Source organism: Octopus bimaculoides, chromosome 15 (assembly GCF_046866305.1).
Source record: "Octopus bimaculoides isolate indiv1 chromosome 15, ASM4686630v1, whole genome shotgun sequence".
Lineage (NCBI taxonomy): Eukaryota > Metazoa > Mollusca > Cephalopoda > Octopoda > Octopodidae > Octopus > Octopus bimaculoides.
This window is the reverse complement of record NC_142942.1, coordinates 40921204-40933703: the sequence shown is the minus strand read 5'-3', so window position 1 is coordinate 40933703 and position 12500 is coordinate 40921204. Positions and strand designations below refer to the sequence as shown.

General features: G+C 37.6%; 1 protein-coding gene across 2 annotated transcripts in view; it reads right to left on the bottom strand.

Moving 5' to 3' along the window:
* LOC106880971 (putative amine oxidase [copper-containing]) overlaps positions 1–7130 on the bottom strand; it is an 82510-nt gene extending 75380 nt beyond the window's left edge. Inside the window, exon 1 of one of the 2 annotated variants that reach the window (XM_052973288.2) lies at positions 6431–7130. The gene's annotated coding sequence lies outside the window, so the exon portion shown is untranslated. The remainder of the gene's footprint in view (positions 1–6430) is intronic. The other variant, XM_089363763.1, reaches the window with a different exon arrangement.
* Positions 7131–12500: the final 5370 nt, after the last annotated feature.

Genomic DNA, 12500 nt, shown 5'->3' with positions numbered 1-12500 from the left:
GCTTCAAAAAGCATCAATAGGAAAAGCACCAACTCTTCTTCTTATAATAATAATAATAATTATTATTATTATTATTATTGTTATCGTCATCATCATCATCATCATCATCATCATCATCATCATCATCATCATCATCATCGTCGTTATTATTATTATTGTTATCATTATTATTATTATTGCTGTTATTAATTATTATTATTATTATTATTATTATTATTATTATTATTATTGTTATCGTCATCATCATCATCATCATCATCATCATCATCATCGTCATTGTTGTTGTTGTTATTATTATTATTGTTATCATTATTATTGCTGTTATTAATTATTATTATTATTATTATTATTATTATTATTATTATTATTATTATTGTTATCTTCATCATCATCATCATTGTTGTTGTTGTTGTTGTTGTTATTATCATTATCATTATTATTATTATTGCTGTTATTATCATTATTATTATTATTATTATTATTATTATTATTATTATTATGTTGTTGTTTTTTTTTCTTCTTTCTTCAAATTTTCTTCCATTTCTCGCCATTATTATTATTATTATTATTATTATTATTATTATTATTATTATTATTATTATGCGTGTTGAGTCTGGAGAGAAAGGAATTGTTAATAAATCTTGCAGGCCCTCCAAGACTGGTGAACTTGCGATTTTGTTGAAGGTGTAGCGGCGAATACGCTTGTGTGTTCTTAAATGAGTAAAATAACTTCCATCATGTAATTTCAGGTTCAGCTCACAATCAGCTCATTGGTTGACAGATAATATAATAAATATAATATAATATATAATATAAATATAATATAATATAATATAATATAATAAAACTCACGTTATGAAAGTGTTGTTTTGCAGAAAATCCCATCGTAATGTGGAATTCCATAACGCAAAGTGTATTTTCTATTGACTTCCATATAACTTGGAAGTCAAGAAAGATTGGTTTCACGTTACGGAATTCCGACTTGCAGAAAGGTTTCCAAGAATGCGTCCGTAATGTGGGTAATGCCGTATTGATAAACAATAAACTTAAAAGCGATCCTTTCCGCTGTTACTCTTCCCTTTCCTTACCTTCGTCCACCACTCTTGAGAATTTTAACTCTGAGCAATGAGTTAATGTAAAAGCAGTTTAAAAACATTGGAACACGTGCTAAGGATGTCAGCTGTTTATTTGTTACCAACCCAAACACTACCACCAGCACCAGCACCAGCACCACCACTATCGTCGCCACAGGCGCTGCCGCCATCGTCGTATAACATTGACTACTGTGAGCTAAGACAGGAATTTATACAAGACCCTTCAACTTGCTAAAAATACCAACTAAATCTCCCTCACAGACATCGTGCTTTCTGGAAAAAAATTTACAAAAAACGAAAACGTATACACGAGTCAATGAAGATGGAACGACTGCACGTAGTAAAGTTTGATCAGAACCGAAATGAGGTTAAACAGGAACAACATGGTACACGATTTTAGAGGAAGAAAGCAGTAAATAAAATCAACCTCATTATATAGCAGGAAGCTTGATGTAAAGTCAGTCTCTATGGGTTTTGAACTCCATTTCAATGTAGATAGAGGAAACTAAAGATTATGTATGGATGCATGTGCATGTGTGTATATGTATGTGTCCTACTCTGGAGTTTTCATGGTATGTAGATTTACATTCGTTGAGTGAAATGGCACCCAAAGGACCTATAAAAACCTTCCTACCAATATCTTTAAACAACGGTATAACCAACATCTGTAACCTATCATCAAATCAAAACAAGGTAAAAAAAATATCCTACGCAGATCAGTTCGAGGTGGTATCAAAACGTTCCCGGACTAGTTCTGTAACGCACCAACAGATGGCAGCACATGGTTGCATGCGCAGTGAAAGCTAGCAGTAACCTTCATGAGGCAGTGTGCCGAGTGACATCACTGTGTTTACTTCGCAAGTTGTGTGAAATTTGTGTTTTTGTAATCACGTATATACTGTTAGTCTGCAATTTTTGTCATGGATAGGAAGCTCCAACAAAGAGCCAACATGAAATTTTGCGTTAAACATTAGAAGTCTGTTAAAGAGACATTGAGCATGCTTCGACAAGCTTAAAGCACACACACACACACGCGCGTACACACACACGCACACAAACACACATAAATAACTGAAGAAATTGAAGTTAACAAGGCGCAGGAGTGGCTCTGTAGTAAGTAGCTTGCTTACCAACCACATGGTTCCGGGTTCATTCCCACTGCGTGGCACCTTGGGCAAGTGTCTTCTACTATAGTCTCGGGCCGACTAAAGCCTTGTGAGTGGATTTGGGAGACGGAAACTGAAAGAAGCCTGTCGTATATATATGTATATATATATATATATATATATATATATATATATATATATATATATATATATATATATATATGTATGTATGTATGTATGTATGTGTGTGTATGTTTGTCCCCCCAACATCACTTGACAACCAATGCTGGTGTGTTTACGTCCCCGTAACTTAGTACTGGGCATCCAAAGAAGAAGTCCTGGGGTCTATTTGCTCGACTAAAGGCGGTGCTCCAGCATGGCCGCAGTCAAATGACTGAAACAAGTAAAAGAGTAAAAGAGTAAAAGAGTAAAAAGAATAAGGTAGGACAGAATTTTTTTAATTACTACAATTGCTTCCACACAGCGCAGTTCTTCAAAAATACAGATATTTGATTATGCAACTGTTCATTTTCATAATGAGATATAATTATGTTTCCAGGTGATATTCCAGTGTTACCTTCGTTAGTGTAAAACCTTCGACTTCAAGGCCATCCCATCTGACCGTCTTGGTTTGAATTTAGTAGAAGCTGGTAGATTCCTGTTGTCTGCTGCCAGAGTGCGTTTGGCGGACTCCTTCTTGTTGACTCCAATTTCTTCAATTTTATATTCACACACGAAGAATGCCCAAACGTAAATTTGGAAGTATATAATAATGCTACCGGATAGTATTGGGCAATTCTGAGGGTGGACGAGCTTTATACCGTACTCTGCCACATTCCTAATGAAATGCATCATTATATATATATATATATATATATATATATATATATATATATATATATATATATATATATATATATATTCGCCATAATAAATCGCTAACCACTACACATACTTTTTTCTCTCCTTGTATCTCTCCTTGTTTCTTTCTGAAGAGCGTAGGCTCGAAACGTTAAAGACTTTCTCTATTCCCGAGTGTTATACTAATACATCCATTTGTTGTTTACACCACCTGTCTTCGTTTGTTGTTTTTTCGTGAATTCTTCCTATATATATATATATATATATATATATATATATATATAGATGTCTTTTTAACCTTTTACTTGCTTCAGTCAATAATAGACTCTGCAGCTATGCTCGAACATCGCCTTAAAGAATGTGAGTGCGCATGGTCTAGTGTGTTGCACTCACGATGGCGAGATTGAAGTTTCAATTTCTAGACCAGTCGATGCGTTGTGCTCTTAAGCAAAACATTTCATCTCACTTTCACACCTGACGCATGGTACACCGAGCACCTGTTCAGGCAACGCCGATTTGATGAAGGGAGTGACCTAATATACAGCACAAATATTTGATCACTATAAACGAATCATTTGTGCATTCGTCGGCAAAAAGTGAACACTCATACGTCGTCTTCGACGGGAGAGTCTATTATATGTGTATGTGACAATGTATACCTATGTTTACATACATACATACATACGTACATACATACATATATGTAATGTATGTATGTATGTGTGTGTGTTGCTGGCACTCCGTCGGTTACAACGACGAGGGTTCCAGTTGATCCGATCAGTGTAACAGCCTGCTCGTGAAAATAACGTGCAAGTGACTGAGCACTCCACAGACACGTGTACCCTTAGCGTAGTTCTCGGGGAGATTCAGCGTGACACAGAGTGTGACAAACCTGGTCCCTTTGAAATACAGGTACAACAGAAAAAGGAAGAAAGAGTGAGAGAAAGTTGTGGTGAAAGAGTACAGCAGGGTTCACCACCATCCCTTGCCGGAACCTCGTGGAGCTTTAGGTGTTTTCGCTCAATAAACACTCACAACGTCCGGTCTGAGAATCGAAACCACGATCCTACGACCGCGAGTCCGCTGTCCTAACCACTGGGCCATTTCGCCTCCACATGTATGTATGTATGTATGTATGTATGTATGTATGTATGTACGTATGTAAACATATAAACATAGGTATACATTATCACATGTACATAAAGACAGCAAAAATTCACGTTGTGTTAAGAGACATGAATAAGAAGTTAAACACATTCATGTTTCTTATAAAGTCACACGTGGATATATATGCGCGTGTGAGTATGAGGTGTGTGTATGTGTGTATATATATATATATATGTGTGTGTGTGTGTGTGTGTGTGTGTGTGTGTGTGTGTGTGTGTGTGTGTGTGTGTGTGTGTGTTTGAATGTATAACTACGTATGGGTAAACTAGATTCCACGCTAGTTTTGTACCGTTGACGTTGGTTGAACGTCGTTACCGGTGTATCTGAAATGTGGTCGACTAAACTCACCTACACGAAATGTTTAGGCAGGTGTAGGGATACAACCCTGTTTGTCGGCAAGCAGATTCTATCAACAAGCTTTTATTACTGCTGCGTCACAGAGACTAATTCACTCTGTCTGTCTTTCATTCTACCTTTTCCTCATTTCGTCCTGTACATACATACATACATATATTACATATGTAGGTGTAGGCGTGGCCGTGTGGTAAGAAGCTCGATTCCCAACCACGTGGTTCCGGATTCAGTACCACTGCGTGGCACCATGGGCAAGTGTCTTCTACTCTATCCTCAGGCCGATCAAAGCCTTCTGGACTTGACTGACAGAAACTGAAAGAATCCAGTTGTATATATATATATATATATATATATATATATAAACAAATAGTAAATGAGTATATGCATATATACGTACAGGTATGTGCATACCGACATCCACCTGTATGTATAGGTGCATATCTGGCTACAGGACATTGCAAACAAACGTAGACGAGAACACACGAGCCACATAGAGAACATTCTCCTTCATCAGCCACCCACGTTTTAACACCGGCGTTTCGACGAGCTTATATATATATATTCTTTTACTTGTTTCAGCCATTTGACTGCAGCCATGCAGGAGCACCGCCTTTTAGTCGAAGAAATCAACCCCGGTACTTATTCTTTGTAAGTCGGGTACTTATTCTATCCATCTGTTTTGCCGAACTGCTATGTTACGGGGACGTAAACACACCAACATTGGTTGTCAAGCGATATTGGTGGTGGTGGTGGTGGTGGTGGTGAGGGATAAACACAGGCACAAAGACTCAATACACGCATACAAGGCAGGCATCTTTCAGTTTCCGTTTACCAAATCTATCCACAAGGTTTTAGTCAGCCCGACGCTATAATAGAAGGCATTTGCCCAATGTGCCACGCAGTGGGACTGAACCAGGAACCTTGTGGTTCGGAAGCAAGCTTGCGCCTACATATTTATAAAGGCACATTTCAATGATAAACTATTATATGGCTTCAAATAAAAAATAAATTAATAAATAAATGAAATCACATCTACTCATAAAACACACGCACACACATCCGCTTTTACACATTCACATAAACATGTCCGGAAGGTAATCACATGCCTTTGAGAATGAATGTTAATAGAATAATATCAAATATCGTTTGTTATAAATCAAAAAATCCAGATATCTGCGGAGATGAGGAGAATTGTCGATTACATCGAGCTCAGTACGTGGCTAGTACTTTATTCTATCGATCAGGAAAGGATGACTTGCAAAGGTGAACACGGAGGGACTCGAAATGTCAACGCGAAGAACCGGAAAATATATAGTAAGGTATTTTTCCGGCGCTTAAACGATACAGCCAATCCACGGCCCAGATAACAACAACAAAACAAAGACAAAACAATAACAACGATAAACCTTTCTACTATAGGCAAAAGGCCTGAAATTTGTGGGGAGGGGACTAGTCGATTATATCGACCCCAGTGTTTCACTGGCACTTAATTTATCGACCCCGAAAGGATGAAAGGCAAAGTCGACCTCGATGGAATTTGAACTCAGAATGCAGCAATGAGAGAAATACCACTAAGCAATTCGCCCAACGTACTAACGTTTCTTATTTCTTTATTGCCCACAGGGGGCTAAACACAGAGGGGACAAACAAGGACACAAAGAGATTAAATCGATTACACGGCCGCAGTCAAATGACCGAAACAAGTAAAAGAATTAAAGGAATAAAAAAATAGCCACAAACACATGTGGTTGCGAGTGTGTGTATGCGTATGTGCAACCAGTAACTATGTCTGTGTGTGCGCGTGCGTGTGTGTGTGTGTGACGTCTATAGAATTTACGATGGACTTACCTTGACAGTGCAGGTATTACATAACAACAATCCAAGGCATTGTCAGCACGCGACATCCGGGAGTACAACAGACGGCAGCAGAATATACTGCGGCCTCTTTTTCACTGGTGTCTCATTCAACACACACACACAACCCGCTAAATTCTTCGCTGCTAAGTCTCGCTTCTGTCCAATATATATGGCGCGAGCAACTCTTTTTCGACTTTATCACCAACGACTGTACCACCAGCATCGCTGCCTCTAACACCATCACCACAATCACCACCTACACTAACACCACCTCTCTCATGAATCTATCCTATCTCCCACCCTCTCTCTCTTGCTTCTTCTTCTTCTTCTTCTTCTTCTTCTTCTTCTTCTTCCCTCTCTCTTTCCTTTTCTCTATCTGTCTCTTTCTCTCTGTATATATATATTATATATTATTTATAAACTATATTCCCTTTCTTCTTTCGCTTTCAAAGCATCGTTATCAATTAGTAACCACTCCTTTTCATAGTATATACGTGTGCGTGAGCCTGCGTGTATTAATTGAGTACATACTCTCTCTCTCTCTCCCTCTCTCTCACTCACACTCGCAAAATACATCGTTCTTTCCTTTTCGTTTTTCTTTGGGGCCCTGTCTCTTTTCTCTCTGTCTCTTTTTAATCATCATCATCCTCGAAGAATCTGTTGCGCTACAACCAACTGAATTAGGTTATCTAGGATAAATACAGAATCAGTTGGCTGATCCCCCTTACTGCTGCTGCTGCTGCTGCTGCTGCTGCTGCTAGTAACGATGGTGGCGGTGGTTGTGAGTATTCTGAGGAGCTGGGCGGGGCGGGGGGGGGCGGTGATTGAGGGGGCGTAGTGGTAGTGATGGTGGCGAAGATGTTACGGATGATTCCGATAGTGGTAACAGAGATGATGGCAGTGAAGATTATTATGAGGGTGACGGTGCTGGTGCTGGTAATGGTGGTGGTGGTGGTGGTGACGACGGTGGAGGTGGTGGTGGTGGCGGCGGTGGTGGCGGTCTTTCTGTTCCGCTGGCTGTATTCTAATGCTGCTATTACTCCTACTGTTTAACCACATGTCGCTCTCAGTCGGCGGAACAATGACGAAAGACATTCCAGCCGTGACCATTCCGTCTTTCTTTAAAATGTAGCGTGTGATTGGAGAGAAATTTGGCTTCTTTTTCTAACAAGTTAAGCGACCCTGAAAGAGTCCCGTCGCTGCTGCATTGGTGTTGTTGCTGTTATTACTGTTGTCTTTCGATTGCTTCCGATTCATCTATTGGTGAGGTTAGTGATGGAGTGGGAGTTGTACTAGTCGTGATGGTGTTGGTGGTGACGGTGACTGCGGTGACGATGATGATGATTGGCGATGATGATGATGACGATCTTTGTGGTGGTGGTGGTGGTGGTGATGATGACAGCGCCTATAATTAACAGTGATGATTGAGAGAGAGAGAGAGAGAGAGAGAGAGAGAGAGACAGACAGACAGACAGACAAAAAGGAAGGAAGGAACGAATGAACGAAGAAAGAAAGAAAGAAAGAAAGAGCGAAACGAAAGAAGGAAAGAAGGAAGGAAGAAAGAAAGATAGGCATGAAGAAAGAAAGGCAGGCAGGCTTGTAGGAAGGAAGGAAGGGAGGAAGAAAGAAAGAAAGAAAGAAAGAAAGAAAGAAAGAAAGAAAGAATTTGGTGTGTGATGAGTGTTGTATGTTTTGAGGACAGAGATATTGAAATGGGCAAGTTGGCCCCAGGTGAACGATGTTTGCGAGCCAAGATCGATTCGCATTTAAATCACACTTCTCTGATGCAAACATGGCTGCATTAATAGGTATGCTCAAGGACATGTTTCTGAGTCTTTTGCTCGTCATCAGTCTGGAGTAGCAATGGCTTGAAATCAGTGAATGTGTTTCACTAGAATTATTATATGTTTACAAGAGCTTGACAGGCATCTCCAACTAGCAGGCCATTGCTACTCCAGACTGATGACGAGCAAAGACTCAGAAACATGTCTCTGGATGCAGGCTTAGCTGGGTGGAGGTACTTGTCCCCCCCCCCCCCCTTGTAAACATAAGGAGACAGGAAATGTGTCAAAGCCGACTGGAAGCGGTGCTACTTCCTAGGGCTAAATAGCAGTGGTATTATTCCCTTCATGAGACTGTCACATTAAATTGACAGCATACAGCTACTTCATATATATATATATATATATATATATATATATATAGTTCAAAAAAACAATAACAAAAAAACCAAAAAACAACAAAGTGAGGACGTGATATGGATAGTATTATTGGACGCTCAGGAAAGGAAAGAGAGAGTATATATATATATATATATATATATATATATATATATATATATATATACACATATGTATGTATATATATATATATATATATATATATATATATATACACATATGTATGTATATATATATATATATATATATATATTTACATATATATATATATATATATATATATATATATATATATATATATATATATATATATATATATATATATGTGTGTGTGTGTGTGTGTGTGTTTGTGTGTGTGTGTGTGTATGTATGTATGTGTATATATATATACACGTTTTTATGTGTTTGTTTTGCAAGATTCCATAAGTGTAATCGTGTGTTGAAACATTGAAACAGATATCGTTATATTTCGGGATGGTCATTTTCTTTTTTATTTTTTTTCCAAATAAACACACGCAGTATATATTCATTCTTCACTTCCGCTTTATTGTTGTTTTTGTTTTAGTGTTCTTTGTCATGGATCTTTCATCACACTTTCGGTGACCTCTTCAGTGACTCTCTATCCCACTTGTCTCCTCCTGTACTGTGTAATCCATTCTGCCTTACTATAATGTATATCCTTATCCACGCATGCGTTTGCGTTTGTATGTGTGTGTATATTTGTGTATACGTGTGTCTGTGTTTTATATATGTTTTGTATGTGTGTGTGTGTGTGTGTGTGTGTGTGTGTGTGTCCATAGGTTCACCAACTATACTGCTTGTACTCGTGTTCTTTATTAGTCTGTTTCTCATTTATTCACTTATTTCTTTCTTTGTTTTTCTCATTCCGTCTTAAGTTTGTGTATGTGTGCCTTTTGTGTGTACGCGTGTGTGTATGGATTTATATATTATACTGTTTGTATCTGTGACTTTTTTCTCCCATTCTGTCTTTAGTCGTCATGTTACATAGTGTGGTGGTAGTGGTGTGAGTGTTATCCCATTCCATTCGTGTTTTCTGTTGAGGCTAGGTCTGTCTACTACTATCTGTGTGGCCTCAATAATCTGTTATTAAACGAGCTTCTATGTTCTAATTGATCATGTTGGTAGGAAATTGACGAGCTTTTTGTCTCTTTGAACTCCCACCAGTGGTTCGCCTGTCCGCTCCCCCTATGCTATGTGGTGCCTACTCAATGTATGTTGTTGCCTTGTTTCTGCGTATTCTCCCAGTACATCATCTGCTACAGACTACGTTCCTAATCTAACAGTTAACCTGATGGTTCATTCTGCATACTATACAGTTGTTATTCGTACATGAGGGCCTTTCGTATGTATATATACATGTATATAATCTGATTTAATCTGATATCACAATTTCAATCATTGCAAAACCGAATTCCAGTTATGTGGAGAATCAGTGACTACTTCATAATTAAGATACTTAATGAAGTAATGGAATGATGGAGTAATCATCTATTTCTACCATGTTTAGTTTTATTTGCTATAAATCGTGAAATGAAAGACCATTCAAAAACGGGTCGACTAAAAACAAAGAAATTTTTACGTCGAATGAAGCTAGAAAAAATACTAATAAAAGAGAAGTCTTTAAACGAGTGATATGGTTGTACTCTCGTCAATCTCTCTCCTTTCAAAGAGGTGATGAAAATATCATTTTTTTTCTCTCCCTTTTAGATCTCATTCGTTTTCTTCTTACGTCTACATTGTGCTGTCACATCTTATACGCAATCCGAAGACTGAGTTGTCGTGGTGAGCATCCTTTGCTTTATTTGGATCCCCCCTCCTGCCTTTCTCCAGAATATACCGTTTTTGCTATGTCCTTCCAATGTGCATTGGACAGAAATTCCTTTTGCACACATCCATGTATCTGAAGTAGGCATGATGACATTTTGAACGATTTTATACTCGCGTAGGCCCTACAATAAATCTTTAGACTTCCACACATGCAACGCATGTACCCAAGCCTTCGCAGGCAACGTTCACTCAATATTGAAGCGATGGTCTGACATACCGTACCACTATAGGGCCTTTAGGTTGGTAACCCTGACATCTTAATTACCAAAAGCTTGCAAAGACATAATTTCATGCCATAGATATATGTTTCCTTTTTTGCATGACGTGTACCATACAAGAAAGAAATATTTCATGCTTAAAACGGGAATATTTATTCGAGTACGTGATTTATAATGATGTAGAAATAATTCAAATATTACGATGTAAATATGTATACGTAAAATTTGACATTAACGTTCTCTATATATAATTGCATAGATAAAACGCGGTCTCAAGAGATGATAGGGTAACCAGTATGAGAGCATTACTTCTTTGTGTCCGCAATGTATAATTTTAAAAACCACCGGAATCTCCTGAGGCCAACCGGAAATTAGAAATTCTGATGTCAATCGTTTTTGTATTATATTGAATACATTAAAATGCTCAGCCTTAGAAAATATACATTGATGAAATTTAGTGACCTTTAATAATATCACTCATGGGAACAAATATTTCTTTGATATAACGGAAATGCGTCTTCGCACAAAAATTAATAAAAGGGTTAGTGAAATAAAAAGAAAATTCAATCAATAATAATAATAGCAATAATATATACGCACGCACGCGCAGGTGTGTGTGTTTCACTAGCATAATTCATTCATAATTTGTACATTACATAAAAATGGAGTGTTTCTACGAGCAGTAGTGGTACCCCATGAAAAGGTTGTTGATTTTGTATTGCAAAATGCATGATTTATAATGGAATCCCCATGCTATTGAAACATACGCAGGGAACATTTTGAAGCCTCATTGTTCATTCATCTTTTTTTATTACATTTTATTTACCGCATGACATACGTATTAGTATTGAAATTGGAGTTGCAGAGTACCTGACATCATCAAATAATCGTTCTGAATCTTCTGAAATGAGCGTATGAAATTATGAATCTACTTGTATTTCGACAGAGTAAACCGGTGAGTAATTACATGCCAGAAGCTACTTAAGTAATAATCATGATCTACACAATCCGAACCAATTGATCTGAGATTCACACGTAGGTACATAAGGTGGTAAGAAGCTTGCTTCCCAACCACACGGTTCCTGGTTTAGTCCCACTGCGTGGCACCTTGGGCAAGTGTCTTCTACTATAGCCTTGATCCGACCAAAGCCTTGTGAGTGGATTTTGTAGAAACTGAAAGAAGCCCGTCGTATATATATAATAAATCTCTGAACGAGGTATATATATATATATATATATATATATATATATATATATATATTTCGTTTTGGGATTTGGTTTGCTAGATTTTTTATGTGATTTCGTGTGTTGAAGCATATTCTGTTGTGTCTGGGGAGAGTCATTTTCTTATCGTGCCTTCAAATTTAACACACTCACCGTTAAAATTTCCACTTATTTTTATTTTCCTAAAATTTTCGTTGCGTCTTGCAACCTTTTCAATAGTCTTGACAGAGTTAAGACTATTTTAACGGTGAGTGTGTTAAATTTTAAGGGACGATAATAAAATGACTTTCCCCAGACACAACAGTATAAATACATACATACATATATATATATATATATATATATATATATACGCTTATCTTAGTGTGTTTTTGTGTCTGCGTTTGTCCCCCTCCACCATCCCTTGATGTTGGTGTGTTTAAATCCCCGTAACTTAGCGGTTCGGCAAAAGACCCCGATAAAATAAGTACTAGGCTTACAAAGAATAAGTCCTGGGGTCGATTTCTTCAACTACAAAACCCTTTAAGATGGTACTCCAGCATGGCTGCAATCGAATGACTGAAACACGGGAAAGAATAAAAGCATTTGGGC